The 17,422-nt window shown below is 33.0% G+C and overlaps 2 protein-coding genes across 3 annotated transcripts in view; one reads left to right on the top strand and one right to left on the bottom strand.

Moving 5' to 3' along the window:
- The window catches only part of LOC114334782 (probable nucleoporin Nup54), a 227,497-nt gene that overhangs the window by 184,038 nt on the left and 26,037 nt on the right, over nucleotides 1–17,422 (top strand). The gene's annotated exons all lie outside the window — the stretch shown is intronic.
- The window catches only part of LOC114334781 (uncharacterized), a 106,656-nt gene that overhangs the window by 77,059 nt on the left and 12,175 nt on the right, over nucleotides 1–17,422 (bottom strand). The gene's annotated exons all lie outside the window — the stretch shown is intronic.

Below are 17,422 nucleotides of genomic sequence, written 5' to 3'. Positions count from 1 at the left end.
AATCAATCCCAACTCAAGAATATCCGTCACAAAAAAATCATAGCATGTGATCTGTCTTTAAAAAGACAATCAAATGCAACGATGACAGTAAAATTCTCGCGTTAGAGATTCCATAGTAAATCACGAGGGAAAACCAGAAAAAAAACCTCAGGATACTATCCCGACATCGTAAGTATTTGGTCTTACATTTAATTTACTTTCAAAAAACTAATACCAAATTCTGACTTTAATATGTTTAAATTATAAATAATATTAATAATACATAGATATACAATAAGTAATACTAAAATATAAAATTTGTACTAACTCGATATGTTATTGACTTTCTAATCGTGGTATTTTCTTTCTATTGACTTCCTCTTTCAGTATGGGTAACCACATCTTACTGCATTCTACCGAGGAATTTGCGACACAATTGGTTTCATTTAGCATAATTAGAGCCGCTTCTTTGATTTTTCTCTTTTTACTATCTGATTCTTTCAGGACTATACTTGAATCTCTCCACTGAACTCTATGTTATTGTATATTATAACTCTTATTAGCTTAAATAGTCCAATTTCAATTCTATAAAGTACTTTAGATAGGTACAGTGTCTTTTTATACAAAAATCATAGTTATTCTTATGAGTCATAATTATTGTGGTAATTATAGCGACCGTAAATTTTTAATTAACAATTCAATTGTTGCTAAACTGTTCATTCAATTTCCATCGACTTCTGGAATTATGATCTATACGAAAAGAGCTTTTATGCTACTAAGTTATTTAATTATCGATAAACAATTACTTATCTAAAATTTTAGTTGAAAATTAAAGATTTTGTTGGAAAAACCCGCATTTTCCGGGGAAAATTTTCGTCAAAGTAAATCGGGAAAAACACGCCTATATGCAGAATTTAATTACGGTGAATTTTTATTTGGGTGTTTTTGGTGTAAAATTAAAATCTTTGGAGTTATAGAGCAAAAATTGAAAAAAACGCGATTTTCGGGCGCCATTTTGTTTATAAAAAAAAAGTAGCACACTATCTGCGGACTTTACATACCTATATTATTAATATATACAATCATAAGATTCGATTCCAGCAATGAAATTGCTGGTAAATAACTTTTTACTTGTATTTTACTAATTAACCCAGAGTATATATAAAAATTCTTAGTCTCCTTTATAAGTAAAACAGTCGCAAATAATTATATTGATGGGAGACCTTAATGCAAGACTGGAAGAAAGGGTAATAACAGAATAGTAAACCCATATAGAGAAAATGTGTCCGACAAGTACTTAGCCTACAAAAAAAAAACAAAAATTGGCGATTTGAAAAAGTGGCCATTTATTTCTCAACACAGTCTTCTTTTAGCTACACTTACACTTGACCCAGCGATGCTCAAACTTCTTGAGTTCTTGAAAATACGTCGGAGTCGATGCTCCGAGAAAATACGTTTTCTCGAGGTCTGTAAAGTATGCTGCCCTGGCGGCTATAACCTTCTCATTCGACTTAATTTCTGCCGAGCAAGTTCCTTTTTCAAGTTGCTTTGAAAACAAAAAGAAGTTGCACGGGGCCAAATCTGGAGAATACCGTGGATGGGCGCAATTCGACAATTTGACCATGGCGACGGCCATATGAGCCGGTGCGTTGTCATGGTGGAAGAACACTTTTTTCTTCTTTTGCTTCTCAATTCGGCGTCAAATCGAACCAATAGCTTGGCATAGTAGTGTGACCTGTGACTGTTTTGCCTTTCTCCAGGTAGTCGATGTAGACCACACCTTGTGAATCCCAGAAAATGGTAGCCATCACCTTTCCGGACGATAGTTCCTTCGTCTTTTTCGGAGCACTTTCGTCGGCTGCCGTCCAATTTGTTGACTGTTCTTTGGTCTTTGGTGTATACCAGGTAATCCATGTTTCATCGACGTATACGAAACTGTGTAGAAACTGCTTCTGATGACACTTAAATAACGTCAAACACTGCTGTGAATTGGTCTCACGGTTGCGTGTGTTATCCAGAGTGGGAAAACCCGGTACTTATTGCGCCAGCAGCTTTCTCATGCTCAAAATTTCATGCAGAATATGACCCACGCGGACTTTTGAGATGCCAACTGTCTCAGCTATCTCGCGCACCTCCAGTCGACGGTCTGCCAATAGGAGATCGTGGATTTTGTCACGTTATCCTCCGTGGCATCAATTTTCGGAGCACCTAGGCGTGGCTCATCATCAAAAACGACCACGTTGAAACTCGTTAAACCAATTTTTGAAGGTTGTCATAGAATAAGAAGAGTCACTGTACACAGCATCCAAGCGCTCTTTGATTTCGCTACGTGATTTCCCTTCTAAAAACAAGAATTGAGAATCACCGACCGATATTGCTCTTTTTCGATTTTTTGAAAATCCGCGGACACGCCCGCTTTTACACGCGGTCAAAACAAAACTACGGGTCCGATTCGGCTGAAATTTTGACATTGGCAGTCTACGAGCATGTGTTACAGGATAGTAGATTTCATTTGCAACAGTGTCGCCATCGGGCGGTAAGACTAAGTACTTATCGGACCACCCACGTAAATATACATATACGTAACCAGTTCTCAATAGAGTAATTGCCAGACAAGAGTCAATGATCAAGGTCGACTAAAATAGAGTCCATAGAGGAGCCACGTCTGAATCAGACCTCTTATGTGGCGAGATCAAGAATGTACATAGGAAATAAGGTTCACAGCAGAAAAGAAGAAAGGTCCCAGATACAAAATTCGTTATTAATATATATAATCTTTAGACCTTCTACCCTCTCGGGTGTAGGTATGACTTGTGCTCTGTTAACAGTGCACAAATCTCTTCCATTTCGTGGAACCGCTTTCTGGTAATATCCTTTATCTCTGACTTTTACAATTTATAAGCCAAGAGACGACGAAAAAAGAGAAGCGAAAAGGATTGTACAATATGCGATCACATTTCGTCTTACTTGTCTAGGAAAAGATCCGAAAAATAGTTCCAATACTCAAAATCTGAGTAAAGATAAAGATAAAAGTGAACGCAGTTTATGTTTCCTTTCGATTCAGAAGATATTCACCATCCCTAGACAGCTATTTCTGTCTCTTAGACGTCTTCAGTAGGGCTATGTGAACACCTCTGAACCAAAATGAAAATAAACTGGGGATTGGCGCATCATCAAACATGGGAATCTTACAAAAATAACAGCAAAGGCACGCAAATAATAACCGCTTCAGACAACACAGAATTTGTACTTTTAAATACCGGAGCCCCCACAAGGTTCACAAATAATGGGAATAATTCAGTCGTGGATTTAACTTTTGCAACTCCAGACATAGCAATTAATTGTGCATGGGAAACTTTTCCTGATGTACTGGGCTCAGACCATTTTCCAATTATTATAGAAATTAATAAAGGAATGGAAAGTAGAGACATCATAATACAACCTAAAACAAAATGGAACCTAAATAAAGCAGATTGGAGCTTATATCAAGAAATTGCGGATACATACTTCTCACAACACATTAAAAATAACAACAACGTAGAACATAACTACAACTTATTAGTTGAAGGGATAAATAAGGCAGCCAATGCCTCCATACCCATCTACCAACCTTTTAAAATGAGCAAAAAAACCTCTCTTCCACCATGGTGGGATCAAAGCTGCGAAGATGCTATTAAAAAAAGAAAACAAATGCTCAAAATATATAAGCAACAAAGCACCATGGAAAACTATATGAAATGTAAAAACGAAAATTCAAAAACCAAGAAGTTTTTAAAATATAAAGCCAAATTATATTGGCAGCACTGGTGTGAAAACTTAAATAAAAATACACCATTGACAAATCTATGGACACAGGCCAGAAAAATGAATAGAAGATCTGGGGAAGTTAATACATCTGGGAATTATGAATGGCAAGAACAATTTCTAGATAAAATTTCTCCAGCTAATGCCTTGAATGATACATCACACATTTTTACAAAACAAGAACAAAATAATACTAATCATAAAATCTTCTGTGAATCTATCAGCCAGAATTAAACTACAACATAAAAAATAGAAAGAATACATCACCTGGTTATGATGATATTAGATATCCTATGATATACCAACTACCAAACAATGCCAAGATGTTCCTAATCAAAATCCTAAATGACATCTGGATTAATGGGGAATGTATAGAAGAATAGAAAAAGACTATTGTAATACCCATACACAAACCAAACAAAAACCCCCACTTATGCGATTCATATAGACCTATTGCACTTATGCCATGTATACTCAAGATTTTTGAAAGAATAATTAAAAACCGACTGGAATGGTGGTTAAATACAACTGGCTCTCTGCCAACCACACAATACGGTTTTAAAAAAGGGTTTGGCACCATTGATGCGGTGACACACTTAGTTACAGACATACAAATATGTTTAACTGAAAATGATTACAATGGCACGATGTTTCTAGATGTTAAAGGTGCGTATGACAATGTCAACTGGTTCATTCTACGGGAAAAAATGATACAATTACAAAAACCTCAAGAAGTTGCTAACACCATATGCAAATTGTATATAAACAGGCAAGTAGGACTCAGAGGATGTGATGGCTGTCAAGTGAAATACCAAACTGCAAATTTAGGGTTGCCACAAGGATCTGTTCTTGCACCACTACTCTTCAATATATATACCACTAATTTACACTCCTTCATATCTACAGCAACTGTGATACAATATGCCGATGATTTTGTTGTTTATACACGTAGCAAACACCTCGATGAATGCATCAATCGGTTAAACTCCAGCACAGAACTTTAAGATCCATAAATGATTTAGGACTACAAATCTCCGCTGAAAAATCCAAAGTCGTTATCTTCACCAGGCATAATGTGAAACCAATGCAGAAAATTAAAATAAATAAAATAGAATTTCCAGTGGATACCAATGCCAAATACTTAGGAGTTACATTAGACAGAAAACTGACCTGGAAACCACACATTGAACAAATAGAGATAAAATGTAACAAAGGACTAAACTTCCTAAAATCCATCATGCGAACTTGGTGGGGGAGCAGAACCTCAAACAGCACTAATTTTCTATAGAACTTACATAAGATCAATAATTGATTATGGTTGTACACTTTATGGAACGGCCAATAAAACCAATATACGTAAGCTGGACATAATACAAAACAAAGCACTTAGAATATGTCTGGGAGCAATGAAATCTACACCAGTTGAACCATTAAGAGCTGAAGCAATCGAACCTCCATTAGAACTGAGATCATTTTTAGCTGAAAAAATGATTATTAAATCACTAAAGAAAAATTTACCATTCATTAGTAGCATATACAAGTTAAACGAATACGACTTAACTAAGCCTTTTTGGATACATAAGAACTCTCCTCCTATTTGTGAAGCATTAAGAAACGTGACCCTACAACCACAAACAAAGGTAGAGATCGATTACTTTGTTCACTTTGTTGTATGTTATGTGAATATACCCCATTACTCTGAATTAGCATAATCTAATAACATAGTTATTAATCAAATTTTAGACCAACGTCCAAACTATGTCACAATATACACTGGTGGATCAAAAAACACTGACGGCACAGGTTGTGCCTTCGTAATACCTAAACGTATACAAAAACACTATAAGCTACATAAAAATACATCTATCTACACAGCCGAGGCAATAGCAATTCTAAAAGCACTAGAATATGTACAACAGGAAGAGGAACAGAATGCCATTATCTTCTCCGATTCACTTTCAGTTCTTAAAATTCTAAAATCCAACTCGAACACAACAAATGATGTTATCTTTAACATTCAAACAATTATTAAAAAATTACAAGATCAAAATAAATTTATAAAATTTTTCTGGGTTAAAGCACACGTAGGAATAACAAACAATGAAATTGCAGACAAAATTGCCAAAGAAAGCATAGAAATGGGGGAACAGATAAATTGCCAATTAACTACGGATGAACAAATAAACATATCAAAACATAAAATGATGAGAAAATGGTCCTACTTGTGTCAAGAATACACCTTTACAAATCCAACACGTTACACCAGATTAGAAACCAAATTGAGAAAAAAACCTTGGTACAATAAGTTCGATTACAATCGCAAAAGCATAACCACTATTAGTAGAATGAAGTTTGGTCATGCATGTTATCCAGCACACTTACATAAAATCAAAATACTTGAGAGTGATCTTTGTGAAGTTTGTAATAAAATCGGTGACCTAGACACATATTTTTTGATTGCCAAAAATATAGGGCTCAATCCAATGAGCTGTTCAGAAATCTTCTACAATTGAACATTGAAAGCCCATATAACATAATGTATCTTCTTGCTTTAAACAGAAAAGAACTTTACGATTGTCTGTTATATTTCGTCAGAATAACAAAAGTACAAATTTAATAGTACCTTTTGCTGCTACCTTATGTCTTTCCTTAATGTATATATACCTTATCTATCCGAGGCCTACCTTTTATCGTTTATAAAATGCCCTGATCGGCCCCTGGGCGAGAAGAGTGTAATCCTTGTGTCAAATCCTTGCCCTCTCTTTTACAAAATTTGTATCTGGCTGTGTGGGTTTTACCTTAAAGCCAAACAAAAAAAAAATAAACTGTGTATTTAATTATTTTTGAAATTCCACCTATATGTGCAGCTTATTTTCGTCTTGGTTCAGAGGTGTTCATATAGCCCTGCAGAAGACGTCTAAGCAGGGTCGCGCCGTCCATAAGGACGAAGAGGGGCGGTGCCCCTCGGCGCCGTATTGAAAAGGCGCCAGCGCGGCAGGTGCCGAAAAAAAATATTTGACAGTACCGAAATAACCAGAAATATTAGTAATATTTTATTATCTTGTAAAATTGAAAACTGACCAATCGTAGGTAAATATAAAGATATCAGTTAATATTACCTGTGGTATTATGATTATGCACTTTAATCCCATAAGTGTACGAACCCTTATTTCTTTCATTAAACTAAACTATAAATTTGTTCTGATAGTGCAAATATTTATAGTATTTAAAGTTTTTTGCAAATATTTATAGTATTCGTAATTACATCGGTATAGTCATTTTAATGACCATTTTTCAGTGCGTAACAGTTTTTCGATTTCTTTCTAACGCATTAAATTGTATGTGACAGAAAAAAAGGCACGTCGGTGATTATAGACATTTATAACATTTCTTCTAGTTATTCTAGTTGTCGATAAATGGCGCCATAATCAAAAAAGAATTATTTATTAAATAAAATAATAATATTATCAATATAATCTGTACAATTTATAAGACTATACAAATCAAAGAAAATACCATTTTATAAATGCAATAGACACAATTGATTTGTTTTTATTCCAAATTGAAAATAAAATGTGACAACTGTCAGATTTAACTAAAATGTCATGTTAGAATCATAAATGTGTATTATCACGGACTTACCTTTTTTTCTATAATTTGTGACGCACTGAAAAATGGTCGTGAAAAGGAGAATAATTTTACTAATACATAATAGTCCATTCACTCACGGTAAAATATTGCAAAGCCTCCGAATTTTAAAGAACCGCTTGGATTGACATGAAATTTAGCATACACATAGCTAACATGCCAAAGAAAAAAATGATATTGTGCCAATTTGGGCGTTTGCCCTATGGGTGAGTTTCACCTCTTCTCGGGGGAGAAAAAATATATGTTCAAGATAAATCCGGACTGACTAATTCTAAGTAACTTTTGTTCTATAGCGTTTTTTCACTAATTCAATACTTTTCGAGATATTGCGAGTGAATATGTTGATTTTTTAATAAAAAAATCACATTTTTAGACGGTTTTTCGCAAATAACTCAAACAATAAGTATTTTATCGAAAAAAAAACATTGGAAAAAGTGAATAAAAACGAGGTCCGAGGTACAAGGTCTGTACACCCAGCAGAAGCAGAGTTGTAGCTAATGAAAAATAGGTTCCTATTAGTCAAACTCCAAATCAAATATTTCAACGTGAAATAACCAAAAAACGAAGCACTTTTCGGGGAAAATTCATTAAATATTTTTAACGTGTTTAATAAAAAGAAAGCTTGATTTTTGTTTTTTAAATAAATTTATACCATCAATGTAAGTAAGTTACGCTCAAAATAATTTGGCCTCTGTATTGGTAAAAAAAAAATTGTGAAAAATTAATCGTTACCGCTTCACAGGTTACTTTATTTATGTATTGTTTATAATTATAATTTTTAAATTACATCGGTTCAAAGTGCTTATTTTTGAAAGGGCTGTAGTTGATCTTAATTAATTTTAATCTTACAGAAAATCAAAAAAATAAAAGCAAAACCTACATTTTTTTACTCTGATATCACTAATAATCTGTAAGTTATTTTGTAAAAAAACGTATTTTTTTCAGAATAAAAAAAGTTTCACTTTAAAACCAAATTTTTTCAAAAATAAATTAATAGTAAATACCTACTGTGAATCGATAAAACTTACAGTTCATATATAAACAATAGATAAGTAAAGTATCTTGTGAAGCGGTAACGATTAATTTCATTTGGGATGCTAATTAGAGGATGATTTTGACGATTTTTTACCACAAAAGAAAGAAATCTACTCTATTTTGAACGTAACTTGCTTACTTTTGATGCTTTAAAGTTTTTTAAAGAGCTATTTTTAAGCACTTTAAAAAAGTTACGATGAGTTTTTCCCGAAAAGGCTTCATTTTTTTGGTTATTTCGCGTTGAAATATTCGATTTGGAATTTGACAAACATAAACCTGTTTCACTAGCTACAACTCTGCTTTTACTGGGTCTACGGACCTGATGCATACATCATGTTTTTTAAATTTTTTATAAGCTATATTTTTTTTTTTCGATAAAATACTTTCTGTGGATTTTTGCGAATAACCGTCTAAAATCGTTTTGTTTTTTTTGAAAAGTGAACATATTCTCTCGCAAATAATTCGAAAAGTATTAACTTAGTGAAAAAATTCTGTAGAACAAAAGTTGCTTAGAATTAGTCAGTTTATCAACATCCGGACTTATTTTGAACGTATATTGTTGCAAAAGTTGCAAAAACTACTTACAAAGGGAGGAGGAAAGGGGAGCCTAAAATTACTTGCCCGGGGCTCTTGAAAGCCTTGGCGCGGCCCTGCGTCTAAGAGACAGAAATAGCTCTCTAGGGATCGTAAATATCCTCTGAACCGAAAGGAAACATAAACTGCGTTCACTTTAAGGTTCAAAGCAGTTTAATAAAAATAAAACGTAATAAGGGTGAAAACATAAAATCAAAAAGGTACCCCACAGATACTAAATAACGAATCAACCGTCGATTGCAATAAGCGAATATTATTATGATTGCTTTTATCGTTTTAAATTTACATTTTTTTAAAATACTATTCATGGTTGTCATATGTGGTAATGTAATACATATATTCCAAAAATGTTACATAATATAATATTAAGTCTACATAAAAAAATAAATTACATATAATGAATTATTCAACAGATTAATACCACTTACCATTTAAGCTTTCTGCATAGATGGAATCTCTTTACGTTTTGTCCATTTCACAAATATATTTTAGTTTTCAATTTTATCGTTTTTTGGCCTAAACATATTTTTAAACAGTGTAAAAAACCGACTTACTCTTGAACACTGTCTATTATTTTGTAAAAGCTTTCTTTTCATTTCATGAATAATCTTCCAATATATCATCAGACATTAGCGGAAGAGTATAATTAAAATACAAATATAAATATATAAGATAAAAATCTTAAAATTGCAATGGAAAAAGAAACCGCTTAAACGATTATTATAAATTTTGGTTGGTAAAGGTATTCTAGTACGGCCGATATTATAGTGGTAATTACATTGTTGTTAAATCTTCCGTTTCTCTGAAAATCTAATGAACTTTCTTATTTTAAATAGAACACCCTGTATATTTTTTGCGTTTTGAAGTCCTTAAGAAATACTGATTATTTTTCATGTTATATTCCCTATACCTAAATGACATAATTTCGGATTATTGCTACATTTATTTAAAAAAATTTTTTTTAACAAATTATACAAATTTATTGTTTTGGACCGGGTAGACATTATTTTAGGTTATTTGGGCCATTGGGAACAAAAAAGGTCTTTTGTAATTTTCCTCAAAAGTTAATCGTTTCTGAGTTATAAACAATTTAAAACTGAAAAAAATCGAAAAATGATGATTTTCTAGGTTCAAAAACACAAGTAAAAAATATTATTTTTGAAACTATTAAGTGCCTAAATTCAAGTTCTAACCTTATTTTATCAGATGCCGATACGTGATTTGGTCTTATTTCATTCTAAAACATTATTTTTAGTTGTTAATTCAGCCCGATAGCCCGTCTTCTCATATGAGCTTTATTAACAATTAAAAAAAAAACAAGGTTTTATAATAAAATATGCCAAAAATTCTTACAGGGATCTGATAGAAACAGGTTTGAGCTTGAATTTAGGTACTTCGTAATGTTAAAAATGATTTTTTTACTTTTGTTTTTGAACCTTGAAAACCGTCATTTTTCGATTTTTTTCCGTTTTAAATTGTTTATAACTCGGAAACGATTAACTTTTGGGGAAAATTACAAAATACCTTTTTTGTTCCCAATGATCCGAAGAACCTAAAATAATGTCTACCTGGCCCTAAAAAATTGATTTTTATAAATTGTTAAAATTTTTTTTAATAAATGTAGCAATAACTCCGAAATTATGGCATTTAGGTATAGGGAACATAACATGAAAAATAATCAGTATTTCTTAAGGACTTCACAACGCAAAAAAAATATAGGGTGTTCCATTTAAAATAAGAAAGTTCATTAGATTTCCAGAAAAACGGAAGATTTGACAACAATGTAATTACCACTATAATATCGGCCGCATTAGAACACCCCTACCTACCAAAATATATAAAAATCGTTCAAGCGGTTTCCGAGAAATCACCGTGTTTCCATAGTTTCTCGCTACCCGTATAAGTATAAGTCCAGGAATATACCTACCTATAGGCCAAATCCTGAAACTTGACAAAGAGAACCAAAGGGCGGAAATTACTAGAAGAGCAAGACTAGCTTGGGCAGAATTTGAAAAACTTAGTTTATTACAAATGGAGCTTCGCAGGCTAGACAAACAGACCAACATTGGAACGCAACAATACAACATTGAAGACCTTACGAAAGTAAACGACCAAGAGGAAGACCACAGATGAGATGGATTGATGATATTAAAAGAATAGCCGGAACAAATTGGAAATATGTTGCTCAGGATAGAGACCAATGGAAGAAGTTGGAAGAGGCTTATGTCCAGACATGGACGATAAAAGTCCGAGAAGAAGAAGTGCGGGTATGATGCTTTCATGATGCCGTTTTATGATGCTTTCATAATAAAATAATATGATGTACGAGCGTAGTTAATGTACAAGGATTTTTAATCATCTAAAAAACTTTAACCTTAAATATCTCAAAACTCGTACATTTTCACTTGGATCGCTTTGATTTTAAGCCCCTCATTCGCTATATTTATTTCTTTGTTTATCTTCCAATTTTCTTTATTTAAATTTATGTATTCTGACCTATTACCTTTTTTAACAATTTGTAAACATCACATACGATCACTTAGTTTGTTATGGTAAAACTACATCCACACCAAATGTACAGTGTTCAAAAAGTAAAACGTGAGATAAGAATCCTTTTCTAATTTACATACGTGACCAATTTCTCATAATATGAACATTAATATCACCCCATTTCTTTATTTGAATGATATTTTTATATCTGAAAGAACGAGGAAAGAAAAGTGTTTTTGAAGTGTGTTGAGTTTTTAATTTACTAGATGAGCGCTTTCGGCGTACAAAGCCATCTTCAGAGCTATGGTCAAAGGTTTAAAGTGCCAATAAAAAGAGAGAGAAATACCATTTGAATTGAAACACTTTATGTTGTTCTGAAGCTATTTCCTTGTGGCATTTTTATAATCAACTATTTTTAATGGGAATAAGCCACAATTTTATCAAAAAAATGATTTTATTAACTGAATGTAGTAAAAGACAGACGTACTCTCAATCATTTAATTGTATACTTCCGACGACCGGTTTCGCTCTCTATAGGTTGCAGAGCATCATCAGGTCAACGGTTACAAGTCACTAAATGCTACAAATAAAAACCAGAGTTAGAACAATGTCTGTTTATAAAAGATGCTAAAGATCCATAAGATCAAGCCAATGTTGAACATTGATACATTGATCCCTTGATACATTGTGGAGAAGAAGAGTTAGACAACTAACCTAGTTTGTTCTGACACTTCTTGGTTCCCACAAAATTTTATAAAAAATTCAAAGTAAAAAATGATTCTTGGACTAAAAACCAAGACAGTTAAAATAAACTAAATGCAGTGCTCCTAACTTAAATTTCCCACATTATTGGTTGTTTCGTCTTGTGTCCTATGTGTTTGTTTTAATTTAATGTGATGTAAATTCACTCACCTATTTATTGACGAATTTTTAAAATACAATGTAGGTATACCCACAAAATATAATTTATTGCTATTTCTTTTATCTAATTCAATAGTTTATTAATATTTCTTCACTGCTTGTATCATTAAAACATAGTCTCAATTTGCAATCAGTTACTTACAACTGAATTTTACTTCCTATCTTTCTTTCTATTCTTTTATTTTCTACTCTACTTCTCCAACCTTTAACTTATATCTCAGTTCGAGGTAACTACATTGTTTTCTATTAATTAACATTTATTACTGTTTTAATATATGACTGCTAATTTATATTTTAGCTACAACTTTTTAAGTTTTTAAGCTTTCTGATCGGTCTTCCCTTACACGACCACTACTCCTTTCATTAGAACATCAAGTAGTACTGGCCTTAACAATTTAGGTTACAGCTGCACATCCATATCTAACATACATAATACACATTCTACCCGTCTGCATCCAAACGTTGTCAATCTTGCACTAACACATACGTTAATAAATAGAAGTCTTTTAATAAATATAAATAAAATAATAAAAACAAATTCTTTAATAAGTAGAAATATAAATCTTTAAAACCAATAAAACCATCATAAACTTTTTGTAAATAGTAAACATTTTAAAAAATTGTATATATGACATTCACTATTTTACTTCACAAACACAATAATAGACACATATTTGATGGTTGTCTCTCAACAACTATCTCTTCACCCTCAAGAAATCCCAAATCTCATAAACTTGTTTACCTTTGTAACATTCTCCGTCTATTCCACCATATCCCGTTAGCATAACTTAAGCAGAAACATCATGTTAAGGAATACTGAGGTTATAGCTCCTTGTATCCGAATGTAAGTACGACACGTTATAATTGCAGGATTATTGACAGTATACATCTGCATGTGTTTGTAAGCTTGGGGACGTTTGTTCCCGCCCCCGTTTTTACATGCATATGTATTTGTCTGCTGTTTTTACTATTTTTATGTATGTTGTTCAACATTGGCTTGATCGTATGGATCTTTAGCATCTTTTATAACCAGACATTGTTCTAACTCTGGTTTTTATTTGTAGCATTTAGTGACTTGTAACCGTTGACCTGATGATGCTCTGCAACCTATAGAGAGCGAAACCGGTCGTCGGAAGTACACAATTAAATGATTGAGAGTATGTCTGTCTTTTACTTCATTTAAAATGAACTCTCACATGCAACCCATTCAACATTTGATTTTATTAACGTTTCGAAGCCCAAATCGGGTTTCGTTGTCAAAATACAAAATACTAGTAAAATTAACAAAAATGTTGCTAAGTAAAAAATTCTTCTAATAATTTATTTAACCTGACTCATTTATATTGGCAATTCAGACGTACATATATTATACATTTTAAAGTAGAAGACTTTAAAATGATATCGCCAATATTTATGAGTTGCGTTCCTGGGACGACTTTACTAAAAGATAGTTCATTCGATTACATGAAATCACTTCCAACTCAAGAATATCCGTCACAAAAAAATCGTAGCATGTGATCTGTCTTTAAAAAGACAACCAAATACTTACGATGTCGGGATAGTATCACGAGGTTTTTTCCTGGTTTTCCCTCGTGATTTACTATGGAATCTCTAACGCGAGAAGTTTACTATCATCGTTGCATTTGGTTGTCTTTTTAAAGACAGATCACATGCTACGATTTTTTTTGTGACGGATATTCTTGAGTTGGAAGTGATTTCATGTAATCGAATGAACTATCTTTTAGTAAAGTCGTCCCAGGAACGCAACTCATAAATATCCCCGATATCATTTTAAAGTCTTCTACTTTAAAATGTATAATATACGTCTGAATTGCCAATATAAATGAGTCAGATTAAATAAATTATTAGAAGAATTTTTGTTAATTTTATTTTGTTAATTTTACTAGTATTTTGTATTTTGACAACGAAACCCGATTTGGGCTTCGAAACGTTAATAAAATCATTTTTTTTTTGGTAAAATTGTGGCTTATTCCCATTAAAAATAGTTGATTATGAAACATTCATTACGCAGTTTGCAAAAAGTTAGGTCTGAGATTAAATTTTTTTTATATATGTAAAAATTGTAAAAAAACCTAAAAAACATCCAGAACAGCACAAGGGACTTTCACAAAAAACACGTTTAAAATTTGTTTGGTAGGTATCACGGTAAGGATAAAAACCTACCATCTAAAGTGGACACAACCGGCAGAATATATATTTTATTGTTTATAGTTTTTATATGTTTATATATTTAACTGAAAAAGGCGTGCTCAATAATTTTCAAAAATCTATCGAACGACACCAAATACGACCCCCCACTCCACCCTCTGGAGCTGGGGTGGGGGGTAACATTAAAATCTTAAATAGAAACCCCAGTTTTTATTGTAGATTTTGATTCCTTGCGTAAAAGTATGCAACTTTTATTCGAGACATTTTATCGAATTGTGGATAGATGGCGGTATAATCGGAGAAAACGATTTATCGTGATACCATAGCGTCGCCTCAAAGCAACAGTAGGATATGTTCATATCCTACTGTTGCACAAGTGCACCGATCAACCAGTTAAGTCATATTGGACCGATGGGATGTGTGTGTATATTAGGGTGGTGCGAAAAAAGTCAAGTTGATAATCCAGTATCGCTATAGTGCGAAAAAGTTGCGATTGGTAATTAGAAGAAAAACAAAACAAAAATTATTCAAATCGGACTTTATCTTCCGATCCCGCAACGGGCCTAAAGATTATGAACAAATGAAATTTTACCTTTTTTTCGGAAATTTTTATTTATTCTCCATGTACATTTTATTTATCGCTATAGTAAAATTTATCGCTATAGTAAAATTTATTTACAGTTTGCATGGTTGAGTAATAAAAACAACAGTTTTACGCATCTAACGAATATCTTCCGATCCCGCAAGGTCAATCAAAATCTATAAAAATTTGAAATTGTTGATGATTTTGATAAATTAAAAAACATTTATTTATCTCATTTTTCTGTTACATTGTGAAGCTCTTCGCTTGTTTAGATATTGTATAATAATATTTAAACGACCCAGAACTCACAACAAGAAGGTGATTGCACTTTTTACTCCACCCACACCCTTCTCTCCATACAACCAATGAGTGTGTGTTTTTTACATTATTTACATAGTACATTTCTTTTTCTTTTGTTTGTGTCCAGCTTTTAAACGTCAACTTTGAATTTCTATTTGGTGGTAAAATCTGGCAGCATGGACCTTGATTTAAGTGTTGCCTTGATGAATGCATCTCTTGATTGGGTCCCACATACATTAGAATTAGACGATACTTCCGTGACCAACTCTACGTACCGCTAGACAGCTTGCGTATGACAGGGATGGTTTTGTACATTCCAGTCTGGCGTGTTGCCTGATATAATGTAGGAACTTATATCTTCATTTGAAACGCTTTGAAGAACTGGTGGAGAAGATAGTTTTGCAATATTCCAATCTAATATTTCAGTGTAGTCCTGTGCTTCAAAATAATTTAAAGTAGGAGGGATAGAATTTCTAATAAGTTTACCCTTGGCTTTAGTCTTTCCGGCTTTTAACACTCTCCTTAGCTCTCTAATGTGTTTTCTTTCTCCCTACTACTTGAAATGTTGAAGCACGGGACTAAACTGAAATTATACACTGGAATATAATGTTGCAAAACTATTGCTGCAGACTGTTGCTAAACTATCTTCTCCACCACTTCTTCGAAGTGTCAAATGAAGATATAAGTTCTTGCATTACATCGGGCGACATACCAGACTGGAATGTACAAAACTATCCCTGACACACGCAAGCTGATGAGAGGTGCCTAAAGTTGGTCACGGAAGCATTGTCTAATGCAGGGGAGGCCAACCCATCGATCGCGACTCCTAGGTCAGTCGATCGATGGCAAGAAAAAAATTATCTACCTACCTACCTATTCCTGTCCTAAATATTACGAAAATTCCTAGTCGGTAGATCGCAGAGAATTAGAAAGGCAGACAGTAGACCTCGAGTCCGATTAAGTTGGTCACCTCTGGTCTAATGTAGGTATGTGGGCCCCAATCAAGAGATGGATTCATAAGGACAACACTTAAACCAATAAGGTCCATGCTGCCAGATTCTACCACCAAATCACAATACAAAGTTGACGTTTAAAAGCTGGATACAAGCATGAAAAAGAAATTTACTATGTAAATAATGTAAAAATCACACTCATTGGTTGGTTGGAGAGAAGGGTGTGTGTCGAGCTAGAAGTGCAACCACCTCCTTGGTGTGAGTTCTGGGTTGTTTAAGTATTGTCATACAATATATAAACAAGCGAAAAACTTCACAATGTAGGAGAAAAATGAGATAACTAAATCTTTTTTAATTCATCAAAATCATCGAAAATTTCAAATTTTTATAGATTTTGATTGACCTTGCGGGATCGGAAGATATTCGTTAGATGCGTAAAACTGTTGTTTTTATTACTCAACCATGCAAACTGTAAATAAATTTTACTATAGCAATAAATAAAACGTACATGGAGGATAAATAAAAATTTCCGAAAAAAGGTAAAATTTCATTTTTTTTATAACTTTTAGGCCCGTTGCGGGATCGGAAGATAAAGTCCGATTTTAATAATTTTTGTTTTGTTTTTCTTCTAATTACCAATCGCAACTTTTCCGCACTATAGCGATACGGGATTATCAACTTGACTTTTTTCGCACCACCCTAGTGTATATACGCATATACGGTGCCACTCGTGCAACAGTAGGAAGTGTATATTCGTTTGGAAGTGTATATCTCGAGATATTACCCCGTTTTTATAATTTACCTATGGCATCGCAGTAAATCTTTTTTCCGATTATGGCGCCATCTATCCACAATTCGAAAAAATGTCTCGAATAAAAGTTGCTTAGTTTTACGCAAGGAATCAAAATCTGCAATAAAAACTGGGGGTTTCAATTTAAGATTTTAA

This window comes from Diabrotica virgifera, chromosome 6 (genome assembly GCF_917563875.1).
Source record: "Diabrotica virgifera virgifera chromosome 6, PGI_DIABVI_V3a".
Taxonomy (NCBI): Eukaryota; Metazoa; Arthropoda; class Insecta; order Coleoptera; family Chrysomelidae; genus Diabrotica; species Diabrotica virgifera.
Note: the sequence above shows the minus strand (reverse complement) of the source record. Positions and strands in the feature narration are given on the sequence as shown.